Genomic DNA, 14,175 nt, shown 5'->3' with positions numbered 1-14,175 from the left:
AGTTTAAGCATCTCTTCCTTGGGGAAGCTTTCTCTGATTTCCCTCCCAATTAGCTAAATCCTCCCAGTACAGTCCACGGCAACATAGAAGTACACTATAAAGCTTTCATGCCAGGCTCACCTTCACTCTTGTTTGTGTGATATTTCATCACTGTTTGTCTCCTATACTAGACCGTTAACTATGTGAGTGCAGGTTCCACTTCGGCCTTAGCGTGTAGGGTGATGCCTGGTTCAGAGCAGGAATTCGATAAATATTGTCGAATGACTGTTGAGCTTCGTGTTGTTTTTCTCTTTTCTTGCTCCTCTCCATTGCCATATCCTCGTCCCTAGCCAATTTTGGGGGGGTCCCGTCTTCACGGATCTTGCTCTCTTACATAGTATTAATCCATCCCAAAGCAGGAAATATGGCAACTATAGGTATTGCTCTCTCTAGGGACACTCTTGATGTTTACAAGACAATGAAATCATTCCCTAATGCTGAGATTTTGGGCATCCCGTGGGATGGGGGAGATACATTCTATTTCCTGAGTTCTCAGGGGATGTTCCTTTCAGTGTAATGTAGCTCTTACTGACATATATCTTATACCTGTTGCTACTCAGGCTGCAGTCATGATGTACTTGTCATTGCCCGCTCACCCTTCTCAGTCACAGAAGTATATATCGTTGTCACTTCTGTTGAGTTCTAGGCATTATTTGAAACAGGCCCCACCCATTAGGAAAAAGTCACACGCCTGGCAAAGCCTCTCAGAGAAATGGAAAGAAAGAAGGCTTTCTCCCAGGTCAGCGAGAGATCGCCTCAGGGCTCAGGTAGGACAAGAGGAAAGGTGTCCAGATGAACGCCCAGGCCATGCGTGGAACCCACCGAGCGTGTGGTTCTTAATGCATTTGTGGAAACGTGTTCAGAGGGGAGGATTACCTCACTGACAAGTGCAGTAACTTGGTAGATATTCCTGGGGGCACAAATGGACAACTGCATTCCCAGGTAAGGGCCATTTAAGAAAGAAATACACTTCCGGTTGCCACCTTTGGGTAGAAACTCAGAGACAGTACAGAAGCTCTTTTAAAAGAAACGCCGTATTTTGGCACAAAGCATGATGGCAGGATGTGGAAAAGCACACACACGACGACTCTAACTGAAAAGTAATTTAGAACAGTTGGAATCTTAACAAGTTTATATTGCCTATATTTTCCGTTTTATGTATGCACAGGAGGAATATATAAGTCTTAAAAAATTAGTCTGAATAAGCCTAAATGAATTATTTCAACAAACGTAGCATACGACATTTAAATTTTAAGAAAACATCATGTGGTAGTCTAAGTGGAAGAATTTTCTTCTCTTAGTGTTGTATCTAACAATAGGTGATACCTCGAATTCAATGAAAATAAGTCAGCAATAGTCACTCGGTTTACACTTCGATAAAGTCACTGCTATGGACTAAACTGCGTCTCCGGGCCTCACTGACATTTCACATGTTGAAGCCCCAACCCCCAACATGATGACGTTTGGAGGTGGGTTCTTTTGGAGGTAATTAGGGTTGGATGAGGTTTGAGGCTGGGGCTGCCATGATGGCATGTGTACCTTCATAAGAAGAGAAGACAGATCGCTCTCTCTCCACCATGTGGGGACACAGTGAGAAGGTGGCTACCTGCAGGCCAGGCAGAGAGCTGTCACCTGACACTGCATCTGACCACACCTTGGTCTTGGACTTCTTAGACTTCAGAACTGTGAGAAATAAATGTCTGGTATTTAAGCCACTCAGTCTCTGGTATTACGTTACAGCCATCCGAGCTTCCTCATCGCACCCACACCACAAGCTTCCCACCTGCCTAAACCAGGAGTGAACCCTTGTCAGGGCTCATCGGCTCACGACACTCGTTCTCTCCACATCATAGCAGCCGTAGCACATTAAATGTGAAATTCCACTGGGGTAGGACGTGGTGGGTGAGGAGGGTGGGAGAAAGAGAGTGGGATCTGAGGGTGACCTTGGGGACATAACACCTTTAGTGAGGTCCATCCTCAAGACCCCTGGAAAACCAGTTACGAACTGAAGCCAGACAGATGTTCTACTTGCTAATAAAACAAGCGGCTTTTATGAATAATTGAGTACCTGGCACAGTTCCTCCCACCATTGCTGTTGGAAAAGCTTTCGAGCTGTCAGATTAATAAGTACAAAGTGCGTATTTTTTGTTTTGTTTTGTTTATAAAACAGTTTTTGGCAGGGAAACACCTTAAAAGGGGGAAACTTATGTTTGAGATAACATAGATGGTTACAAAAGGAAGAAGCCTTTAGACCGAGGGTCTCAAACGCAAAACCTTACAGGGGACAAACAGGTAACAAAAATAAGCAAGGAGGACCTGGTAAAAGACATCAGAAAGTATACCATGTTTCCTTAAGGTGCAAATTTGAGATCACCAAGTGGGCAAAATTTCATACGAGCCACCAGCGTGTGTCTACTTCTCTGCTTCGACCCCTAAATTGTTCGTTCGAGATGCCTAATCCACTCCCACCCACTTCAGATCCAGCTAATGCTTATGAATCGACCTTACGCCCAGCATTACGCAAGGTGCTTTCACAGACACAACCGTTTTCAATACTCATAACCGTACCGTGAATTGTGTACTTACGTCTCTATTGATAGATGAGCAAATCGAATCCCAGAGAAGTGTAAGATGACTTGGCTAAACCCACCATCCACTGCTCTGGAAGAAACTTGGGAAATAGCGCCATTCCTTTGTTTCTTAACTCGAAGCCAAGTATATCAGTTCGAGTAAACTTGTTACCCATCCTCTAGTAGTTTATATACTGTTTTGTTCCCCAGGGCAATACATGATGAGTGTGTCAGCACAGATCTAAATAACTGCACAATTAGACACTCAGGGGGAAAAATAATTTAGGTCTAACTAAGCAAGGCCTCTTTTGCAGAACAATACCTATAAATAAGGCAGCATTTCCTGGCCCAAGCTCTTTTGGCTAAAACTCCAATTCTGTCACGTGTGAAAACTCAAACTGTCAAATCGAGGAGGTTCTGCTTAATTTCATTTCTGTCTCAAGCTTAGACAAGTGAAGAGCAAGCCACAAGAGAGTGTGAGCATACGAATACATGCAGCTTACAGCCATTCTTTCTACGGATCCAGCTATTAAGTACCGAGCATATCTGAGAATGCTACGCTCCACAAAGCACTGCTATCCATTTCTACTTTCTTTTGAAATAAAAAATACAATCAACTGAACCCTCGGCAATATGATATAAAGCAACTCAATTTCTTTGACAGGTTCACTCACAGAAGAGTCCCTTATATGTGATTGCAAGCAATTAATTAAAAACTGGAAATGTACTTTTACATTTAACTAGACGTCCTAGTCTTGTCTATCACCTTGCCCGCTAACCTTTCTTCGAATATAAATATAGTTTAAATTGGTTTTGCCAGTGCCCTAGATATTTGAAAAATCCTACTGGCGCACACCGGTTATTAATTCATGGTCCCTAATTCTGAGCCTTACACATACAGCCTTCGAAGCAACAGCAGCTTCTCTTGTCTGCTTCAAGAGACCTTGGACCTTAATAATTTCCAGAGGTTAGAAGTAGAAAAAGCCCGGTACTCTAGAAATATCTCTTCTTCATGTGGGGTCCCACGGACTCCTGACGACCTGAGAAAACGTGGTCTCGAAAACTACATGAACAAAATGTAAAGGGGCATCATCCAGTTCGCTGTCATTTACAGCTGATCTGCAGGGAGTAAGGTGGCGTCTTTCTTCTCTGTACGTCCGTCAAGTTCGGTGGCCTCTCTGTGATGTGTTCTGACATGGAAATCCCCTGGTCACCGAAAGCACGCACATCTTGACCTGCGTGTTTACCTGCTTTGTGCCCACTAGTGGGAAGCTGCGATGTGAACAGTGTCCCTCAGAATGATCAGCAAAAAAGCAAGTGGTCGAGAAAGTCTGTAGCAAATTGTACCTCACATGCCACACACCGCTCAGGTCGTGAGATGTCTTCTCACAGAACTGCTATCGGTTGCATGAATATTTGGTTTAAATTCATCTGTCTCTTATATACTCGCTTTTCCTCCAGAGTACTTAGCATAGGACTTCAAAAGGCACTCAATAAATATTTGCTGAATGAATGTAACAGGAATTAATAATACAAAATGTTTTTGAAAAGGTAATTGATGTCAAATGGTAGGCAGAGAAAGCCAGAGAAAGTTCACCAGGGATAGGAATGCTGTATACAAATTTGGTACAGTGTCCAAGGAAAGAATTTACACTTAATAAATAACTTTTGAAACCAGGTTCTTTTATGTCATTGCCTCTGGACTAGGCCACACTGGTGGCCAGAGAATCCCAGACAAACAAACTCTGAGAGGAGTTTGAGAAAGGGAAGTATAAACAATAACTAAATGTTAGAAAGAATCCTATGAAAAAACACTTTGCCATCAGCTTTTCAGAAGATCTTTAAGAACGGAACACACACACACACACGCACACCTCTCAATTCTTTATGGAGTAAAAAGGGCGAACACGATGACATACAGAGGGCCTGACATCCTGACCATAGCATGGGAGACAATAAATATTAGTGTATTTTTCTTCACGTTGCGCCTCAAGGCCCAGGTTAATACACTGCAGCAGAATTTCGACTTACGCGATCTATATCCCGGGTCTGGATTGTCAAACACAAAGTCTTAGCTTTTACACATCATAACAGATATAGCAATTGATCCTATCGGTACGATATGGGGGTGGGGGCAAACTGAGGAAGCCGCGCAGTCCAGAGATAACCTTCTGGGGGATATGCCCAGCCCAAGCATAGTTTGATGGCCCAGATGCCAAGAGAAATCAACATCTGGGCATGTCTGTAACCCATTCATCATCTAACAGTGCCCTGTGCCCCATCCATTGGGAAGCTTTGTCTTAAAGAATGCTCCTCAGGATAATCAGCCATCGATCGGGTGAGTTTGCAGCAAACGAGACTTCGCATGCTGCACTTTGGTAGGGAGTCACGACGCAAATTAGCAGATGAACAAATTAAGGCTCTGAGAAGACTGGTTTCTCTCTTTTTTCTCCCCAGTAGTTTTCAGTCTGCTTTAACCGGGCCACTTCTTTAAGCTCTCACGGGTCTAAGCAGCTGCAGGATGGTTAAACCCTACACGAGAGCACACAGTACCGGTGACTCGAAAGGGTTAATGCGACACCACCGTGTCCTAACTGCCTTTCATTGGAGGATTAGTTCGGACACTGAACTAACTTTCACCATCAAGAAGAAATCCTCCTGCAACTCTATTAACACCAAAGTGTTAAATACAACAATCGCCATTATTGCCCCCAAATGAGCTGCCGAGGAGCCAAGGATAAGTGGACTCCCAGCCATCTACAATAATTCATATGCCGTTGCGAGGAGAACTCTAAACATGAGATTCAAAACCCCTGTGCTTACCCCCCCCGGCCCTCCCCACCCCAGGAGACTTATCTATCTTGCTGGTTATATAGTCCCTTAGCTGTTGATGTAATTAGTGCATAATAACTGTGTACATATCAACTCGCAGGAAAAACGGCGGACGTGCCGGTTGATTTGGCTTGAGGCCATCTCATCGGCAGGGTGAGACAACCCGGTACAAACATCTGTTATTAACCGTATATTTTTTAAATAGTGTTTTGTGTTTCCTGGGTTACTGATTCCCACTTAAAGCCACGCAATATCGAGACTCCTGTTTTTCTGAGCGGCACCTAGGAGATAACAAGCTTTCAAACATTTGCAATAGTCTCCCCGTTTCTGCTGCTTGTGCCGTGAAGTTTATTTACTGAAACGTCTACTGTATCACACACACTGCTTTTCTAGGTCTCCTTCTCCTAAAGTTGAGCAGGTTTCGTTTAAATCGCGTCACTCTGAGGAGTTGTGCTTTTTCAAGTCAAGGGCCCTAAATAAAAGTGGCCACAGCTTTTGTTGTTATGAATAAGCAGTTGCCATTCCCTGTATTCAATTAACTGGGGATTGGACTATGACTTGCAATTTTTAAAAAAGGTCGTCGTTCTCTGAAATCGGCTAGCTTGCGCTGATTCCTTTTCTGGACTTGAAGAAATTAACTTCTTAATATAAGAAACCTGAAATTGGGTCCTCGTCCCACTTGCTGTCATGAGTAGCACAATCCTGCTCCCTAAACTCCTAGGATTAAGTCACCGTGTGTGACAGAAAATGACAATATTTCTCTGATAGATGAGCAGTCAAATATTCAAAACATTTATCCACGCTAACTCAATTAAGAAACCGCCTTGCTACGGAACAACAACAACAACAACAACAATTTGTACCTGATTCCAAATCGTTTTTTTCAGCTATACTATAAACGAATCGACTTTCTTCAAAAGTTTTACCTGTGCCCCCAAACTGGGTTGAGACGGTTTTCCCCCTCAGTTGTCTCTGATAATCGGCTGCCCCTAAGTAGAACTAACATCTCCCTGCAAGTCTGTTAAACTCTTTCACATTTCCATGTTTATCTACATTCAGATTGAGATCTTTGTATACATATAGAATAAAGCCAAATTTTAACTCGACCGACCGCAACGCCTCTGACATAAAGTCTTTATTCATCGTTCTCGCCTTATATATAAATAGACATACGCTACTTGGCAAAATGCAAGCGTGAGCTTCTTTACATTGTCTAGAACAAAGAGCCCAGCTTGGCTTCTTTCTTTCCTGTGTCTCAGAAGGTGTCCTTTATTACACGGGTAGGATGCAAGGATTTTGCTGCTGCATGAATGAAAAATGATACCTTCACCCTGCCTTTTTAGTGACAAATTGCACTTCTGCAGAATATCACACTGCCTGCAGCCGTAAGAACCCCGCTTAGATTTACTATTACTTCCTTGGGGACTCAGCCTTCTCGCAGAGCAGCCCAAGGCTCATTTCCAGGGTGTGAGAGCGCAACGAAGATGAGAAAGTTCGCTCGTCGTGATGGTCTAGAAACTCTTGCCTAGTGAAAACGCTCTCTGGAATGTCTAAAGTGCTAAAATCATTGCCTCTGTGGATTCTTGGGGTACGGAACAGGCAGGAAAAGTTGTCTGGAGGTATTCGCGAAGCATTGTGTTTGTTCAGGAAGGAGCCGTGGGGTGAGAGGCTGAGCTAAGCCTCTCCCTTTGCTTCCTGGGTGAGAGAAGAGGCTGCCACTTAGCAGAAACGAGCAGAAAGAGATCAGTAAGACTCACCGGCTTCCCCATTTTTCCCAGGACGGGGCTGTGTTCCACAGCTGTGATCTGGAAGAGGCAAACCTGTAGGTCCTCCAAGCAGGCTGCCTCGGATCAGCTGAATGGCTGGGGCGTTCAGGAAGCTTGCTCTGTCCAGCTCCGAATCACTCCCCCTTCTCCAGGCTGTGTGCTTACTCGCCTCCCAGTCAGCGCAAAAATCCGCCAAACTCAGGTCAGCTGAACAGGTTTCCTTATATAGGTAAACATGAATTGCATTCCTGGTGAGAGAAGTTAACTAGGAATCCGGTAACCTGGTTAACTCTACACAAGCCAGAATGGCTCAGAGTCAGTCAGCCCACATAGGGTTTGGTTGCAGTACAAAGGGATTTGTGCGATTTAATTAAAATCATCTTTATCCTGGCAGTCTGTAAAATTGGCCCTTCTAATGTAACTGTGAGTCAACAGCTAGTATTTTATATCATGGGCTGTGACCAACCTTTTATTATCTGAAGGCATTGTAGGGAGAAAAACCGAAGTATAGGATGTGATCATTTATCTTTCATGTTTTTAAAACCAGGGTAAGTTGTCTTGAAATTATTTTCAAAGAAGTGAATAGAACATGCGCTAGGAAGAGAATGTGAATCAACCTCTATCAAATGAGGCTCAAATGCCTTATTTGAGCATAGTAACTAATAGTTATCCAACTTTCCCAGGCCTTTAGTAGATAATGCAATGTGATCATTTTGAGTGTACTCCCTTTATATTGCAATAATTGCTACTGTATTCTTTGATGGCTGAAACGACACATAATGGCATCTATTTATTTCCTGTAATAACCCTCCTGAGCCTACATGTTGAAATGTTATTTGATGGTTTCGGGAAAGAAATCTAAGACTTGTGAATTTGCATAATCATAAGTAAAAGTTTTTAACCAACTTCCTGGACTTAAGAAGATAAGAAAATACATTGTTAAAAGAACTCTGAGGGAAGGCGTAACTCCAGGCTCAATACATAGTTTTTAAATGTAAGTATGTAACTTATAACGACTGTCCAATAATTGCCTCTTTCCCCTACATTCACCTGGCACTGAGTAAAGTAATCATTCTTTTTAATTCTAACCAATTCTACTGAAATCTTACTATAGAGACGCAAGACTTTCTGATACCTGAGTGTTAGAGGTGAAGACTGCCTGCTAAATAAAACCTATCTTAAAGTGGATCCTTTGTTCTTATTTCATCCACTGGTCACTGCTCTGTGAGCAGAGACAGTCTCAGTAAAAATCCCTCAGTGCTGTGTTTTAAGTTTCTGCTCGGGAAAGGGGAGAAAATGAATGTTTACACACTCCCTAAGCCAGCACCAACACAAACCGATCGTGAAGAGTTTCTGTTAAGAGCAGTAAAGTGCACAAATCACACTGTCTAGAAGGGTAACTTATCCTAGAATAGCATTTTACGCTGGGCAAAGATTTGCACGTACAATTTCTACTGATATTGCCACGGGAACGCGATGAAGTGGGCGTTATTATTTCTTTTCCACGATAACAAATTTGGCTGGCAGAGATAAACTGATTGGTCCAGAGTCTCCTGATCAGTTTGTGGAAGATCCAAGATCCCAGATCTTCTAGAATTCGACTCCGATAGAATTTCCAAAAATAGAGTCAAGTTAAAGAGGCAGAAGAACATTAAGATGGCAGTTTTCCATGGTCAAATATAATTTTTAATAATCATGTGTCCAGAGAGTTTAAATGCAATATACAAACTGATTAAAATACTCTTTATAAAGTCATAACTTACTGCTAAAATGACTGCCTTTAAGTGACTCCAGAAAGGTCATAAAATGAGATAGGCAGTGTATTTTTATTGAATATGAATTTGGGTTATAAAATATTATGAAAATATAACTTTGCAAATATTGCACACATTTTTCTGTTCACAGTACACAGGTTTCTATTGTATCAAGTTAAGACTCATCTTGACTCCTTCACTGGAAGGAATATTAGTGTTTTCTACTTATTGGGTTTTCATTAATCTTAAATAAAACTCCGTGTGCCTTGCTAGGTAAATGGCTTTCACTAATATAGTCCATTTATGATCCTGCACCTTTATGTTCTCATAATTCCCACTGAAGCAAGTTCTGTTTATGCAGGAACTTTAGACTTTATTAACATGTTGATGCAAGACAAAGAATGCATTTTTTTCTAGGGCAGGCTAAACCTTTAAGTGCCTTAAGCTGGCCTTCAAATTTGTTCTTACAATTTTAAGCAAACAACCATTTAGGTTTGAAACACAAACTATCTTGGGCAATAATTATTGAATCGAAAGGTCAAAATGAAATTTGGATCTCAAAGTAGCTTATTTCAAAGAGGGAATACAACCCTCTGCTAATTCCATTTTGGATAGCTCAAGAAATGGTTGGGGGGAGGCTGGTTCTCTGAAGCAGCATGAATTCAACCTAACCATAGAAGACCCCAACGAGAGAGTACTTACAGCTGAATAATTACACTGTGCCAATAAGCAGCACTATGGGAAACTAAATAAAATACGAGACTTACTTAAGGGGAGAAAATATCATTGTGGTGTAAAGAAAACATCAGAGGACAGATTTTAGAAATTCCCAATGACATATGACTAATGAGTAGTTGAGCTATGATTCAAATCTTGGTCCAGCAGACTTCAGAACGCTTACCATTTCTACTGCATCCTAGGTATACCACCCTATCCAAGAAAGAGCCGACACCTCAGAGTCAGAAGATGCTTCCATTTCCGTTCCATCTCTTGGTCATGTGACCTTGGGTAAATTATTTAACACTTCTGAGCCTCACCTCCAAAGTGGAAATAAAAATGGCTGCACATCTCACAGATTACTGAAAGTTCCTAACGAGACTTAAAAAAATCATTCTGCACATATTAATTGATGCTTTTTTATGGTGCAGGCATTTTGCTAGGTCCTAGGAATACAGCCAGGAGCAAGTTAGCCCCCCACCCCACCCATAGAGCTTTCAGGAAAGACTATGCAAATCCATATTATGGAATATGAAACTCTAATGTTTCCCCAAATTTCTCATGACACAAGAATGTTTAATCGAAGTTTCGCATCAATGTAGAAATATTAATCGACAGATTTCCAAGCTAATGCTCTCACTGTAGTTAGTGCATGTAGTTAGTAGCAGAGGCCAGCTTTACCATGATTAGACTTGGTAGACCTGGGCTGAGCCAAATAAAATACCAGGAAAAGGTAAAAACTGATGCATCTGTATATAACGACAACGTCCTTTTATTGAACAATTGAAGAGCACCAGCACATTCGATTGAAAGGCATCTTGAAGATGCTCAGGAAGCTAGATGTTCATGGAGTTATTTTTATCATTAATTCTTCATAAAAAAGTGATGAAAAGCAAAGTTCCTTAAATATTGTAGTCAGTTATCTATCTACTAATCGGTTATTAAATCACTTCCATGCAATAAACATTTAAGTGGTGCTATGGATATGGGTCTATGAAAGATACATACGGAAAAGGATACACAGAAAAAAGAGTGGTCTCTAGCTTTGATGGAGTTTTCTAGGAAAATGTTACGGCCCTCAATAGCTGTATCGGGCAGGATGGGTGAGGTTATGCTTTGGTAACAAGCAACCCCCAGATGACAGTGGCTTATACTAATAAAGGAGTGTCTCTCGCTCATGCTGCATGTTTACACAGATCCACAGGAAAGACTCTCCTATTCACAGCCGCTCAGGCAACCAGGCTGATGAAGGTTCCTTTCGGCACATATTTCCATGGTTGCTGAGGCAGGAAACGGACTTGGTGATTCACGCTCTCCCTTTCAAAACTTCACTCCATGAGAGATACTTAAACTTCCGCTCATCTTTCATTGGCCAGAGCAAGTCTTCTGGCCCCGCTTAACTTCAAGGAAAGAGAGAGAACTAGAATACATGACAAATGAAGACGTGACAGAGATGGCAAATCATTTGGCTGGAGGAAAGGATCGGTTAAGTAGGCATATTCAGTGCCCCTTCTGGCATAAAGACTAGCATTTTCAGTTTGGAAATTACTGACTAGATCCAGTTTCTATAAGAGTGGGAGTGTAAAGGTGGACACAGAGATTCCTAGTGCTTCCGGCTGAACCCTGAGGGACAATGGCATTTATAAAAGATGTCGATTAGGAAGAGGCGGCCTCTTCCTAATCTTTCTATCAGTCGCGAGTGATGAAATAAAACACAGGTCGATTTAATTTGCAGATGGTGCCAAATTGGGTAGCTGACACCACAGAGGATTGTATTATAATTCAAAATGACCTTGAAGAGTAGCAGGTGGAAATGATGTTAAGAAAGAAGCTTGTGTTCAATAGTGATAAATGGAGAATTAGAAGGAAAGGTCTATAAAATAAATGGTAGAAAAACTATATTGAGCTATTGTTAGCCTGGGAAGTAAGTATACACTGGCGGCTTGGCACTTTTACGTCAAGCCTTTGCTGGGTGGAAATAAGCATGGAAGCTCTGGAACAGAGACATCCTCAGCGAGCTGCTTCACTGGGGATCCCGTTATGAGAAATAAGGAACCAGAGCAAACGCAGAAACAAAAGCAGATACTTCCGAAAGACTAAATCAATGTCCTAGGTCAGGAGTCAGCAAACTTTTTCTGCAAAGGGCCAGATAATAAATATTTTTGATTTTGCCAGCCATGAGCCTCTCTACCGCAACTTCTGTACTCTGCTGCTGTGCTCCAAAACAGCCATAGACAATATACAAATGAATGGGCATGGCCGTTTCCCAGTAAACTTTTATTTAGAAAACCAGGCAGCCAACCTTGGGTTATACTTTGCAGACCTCTGCTCTCTACAGTATGTGTCCCACAGTGGCAAGGTACAAACTTGATTGCAAGTGCCTTGTAGGCAGGAGGGACTCCATTTTGGCCATTTTCCTATTGTTCAAGTTCCTTTAATAGTGCTTTCCATACACGTGCTAGTGAAAACTTTGGCGAAATACACTAGCCAAAAATGTTACTACACTAGCCTTCTTATTAAATATTAAGAAAGAATTAGAGTATGTAATTCTTGAAAGTGTCATGAAAATAAAATCCAAAACATAATTTACCTTCTAAATTTTTCAAATGTTTAACAATTATATTGTCTTCCGGGTACAAAAATAATTCATGATGAAAAGATATAATAAAACCTAGAGAAGGATTACAATGACGAAATGAAAGGAAATAAAAATTTGTGAAGCAGAAATATGCACATAAACTGTTAATTTTTTCCAAGTTCTTCATAACTAGTTGAAGTCGATGAAGCAAACGTTGTCCTTATTGGGCAGAGGTAAAAACAGAGACGAGGAGAGGTTAAGTCCATTGTCTAATGTTAACGAGCTAGTGGTGATAGAGAAGGAAGTAGGACTCAGGTTCCCAGGAGTCATAATTCTAGACATGATAAACACCAAGTGCATAGGAGCCGGGAGAACGAAGAGCCCATATGAAATGCGATGAAGTCCTGTAGTGTCTTTTTGGGTGCCTCAGGGAAAGCCCAGCACTCAATACCCCATCTCTCCTTCCCTCCCCACGTGCAAGCTCCCACACCCCCCCCTCCCTTTCTGATCTGTAGACAAAAACGAGGAGATATATATATATATATAAGTTCAGTGAGAAAGTAACCTCACAGGGTGATCTGATCATAAATTCCTAATCGGGCAAGTCAGGGTGAGTAGTCACACCCCAGGCCTATAATTTCTTTAGTGAAGGTTTGAAGCCTGCTCTGTCTGTGGTCCTTGTGCATCTAGCATACCTTTGAAATTGCAGAAGTAACACTCTTTTCCAGACCCCTCAGAGGCATAATCGCCCTCAAGGAAGTACGTAATCTTGTTAACTATTTTCTACCTTACTTTGTCCCACCTTCACGTAATCTTCCTTACATTCTCTGCTTAATACAAATGGGTAGAAGACAAGCCAAAACCATCTTTTAAAAATATACTTCAGATCACGCCACTTCTCTGCTTAAAGCCTCTCGTGGTAGCCTCTCATAATTAGAATACAATCTGGTTCTGTACCACGGCCCACAGAACTTTGGCCCATAATACGGTCTCTGCCAGCCTCTCCAAACTAATCTCATAGCACTCCGTCCAGCCATACTGGCCTTCTTTCTCTTTCCCCAACACGCCCACCTTGTTCAGACCTCAGGACCTTTGCATATGTTCTTCCTACTGCCTGAAACACCCTCTCTAGTGTGCTAAGCCAGAATAGTGGCCCCCCAGAGATGTCCACAGCAGAGTCTCTGGAACCTGTGACTATGTTATGTTAAATAGCAATGAGAAATTAAGGTCGCAGATGGAATTAAGATCCCTAATAGACTGACTTTAATATAAAAGGATTATGTTGGACTACCCAGGTGGGCCCAACGTAATCACTAAGTCTTTATAATGTAAAAGAGGGAGGCAGAAGAATCAGGGTCTGAGCCGAGTGATGTGTGAGGGACCCGACCAGCTACTGGTGGCTTCGAAAATGTAGAGAGGAGACCATGATCCAAGGAATGTGAGCAGCCTCTAGAGGTTGAGGACAGATTCTCCCCGAGAGCCTCCAGAAAGAATGCAGCCCTGTCCACACCTTGATTTTAGCTCCATGAGACCTGTATTGGACTTCTGACCTTGAGAACTATAAGATAATAAACTTGGGCCGTTTCAAGCCATTAGACTCGTGATAATTTGTTACAAAAGCAACAGGAAACCAACAGATCTGGCATCTTCACTCTAACCCTTAAACCCTCAGAATTTATGCAAATGTCTTTTCCATTGGGAGGCCACCCGTGACAACCGGGACTGACACCAGCCATCCCACCTCCAGTGCTTATATGACAATTTAGCCACTTTCTTTCCTTCGTAGCTCTCTTCAATGCCAAGCAAAAAAAAATTAAATTAAACTAAAAGAATAAGCCCCACTTTGACAAAGAGTAGAAAACAATGATAAACTTGAAAAAATAAACGTGGTGGTCATTTTATATTCTTCGAAACAGGAA

At 41.9% G+C, this 14,175-nt stretch overlaps 1 protein-coding gene across 1 annotated transcript in view; it reads right to left on the bottom strand.

The window, feature by feature from the left end:
* MID1 (midline 1) overlaps positions 1-7,594 on the bottom strand; it is a 309,332-nt gene extending 301,738 nt beyond the window's left edge. Inside the window, exon 1 of the mRNA XM_039874053.1 lies at positions 7,199-7,594. The gene's annotated coding sequence lies outside the window, so the exon portion shown is untranslated. The remainder of the gene's footprint in view (positions 1-7,198) is intronic.
* Between the last annotated feature and the right edge of the window lie 6,581 nt (positions 7,595-14,175).

Source organism: Pteropus medius, unplaced genomic scaffold (assembly GCF_902729225.1).
Source record: "Pteropus medius unplaced genomic scaffold, Ma_sr-lr_union100, whole genome shotgun sequence".
Classification (NCBI taxonomy): domain Eukaryota; kingdom Metazoa; phylum Chordata; class Mammalia; order Chiroptera; family Pteropodidae; genus Pteropus; species Pteropus medius.
The sequence above is the reverse complement of the archived record's forward strand: the minus strand, read 5'-3'. Positions and strand labels throughout refer to the sequence as shown.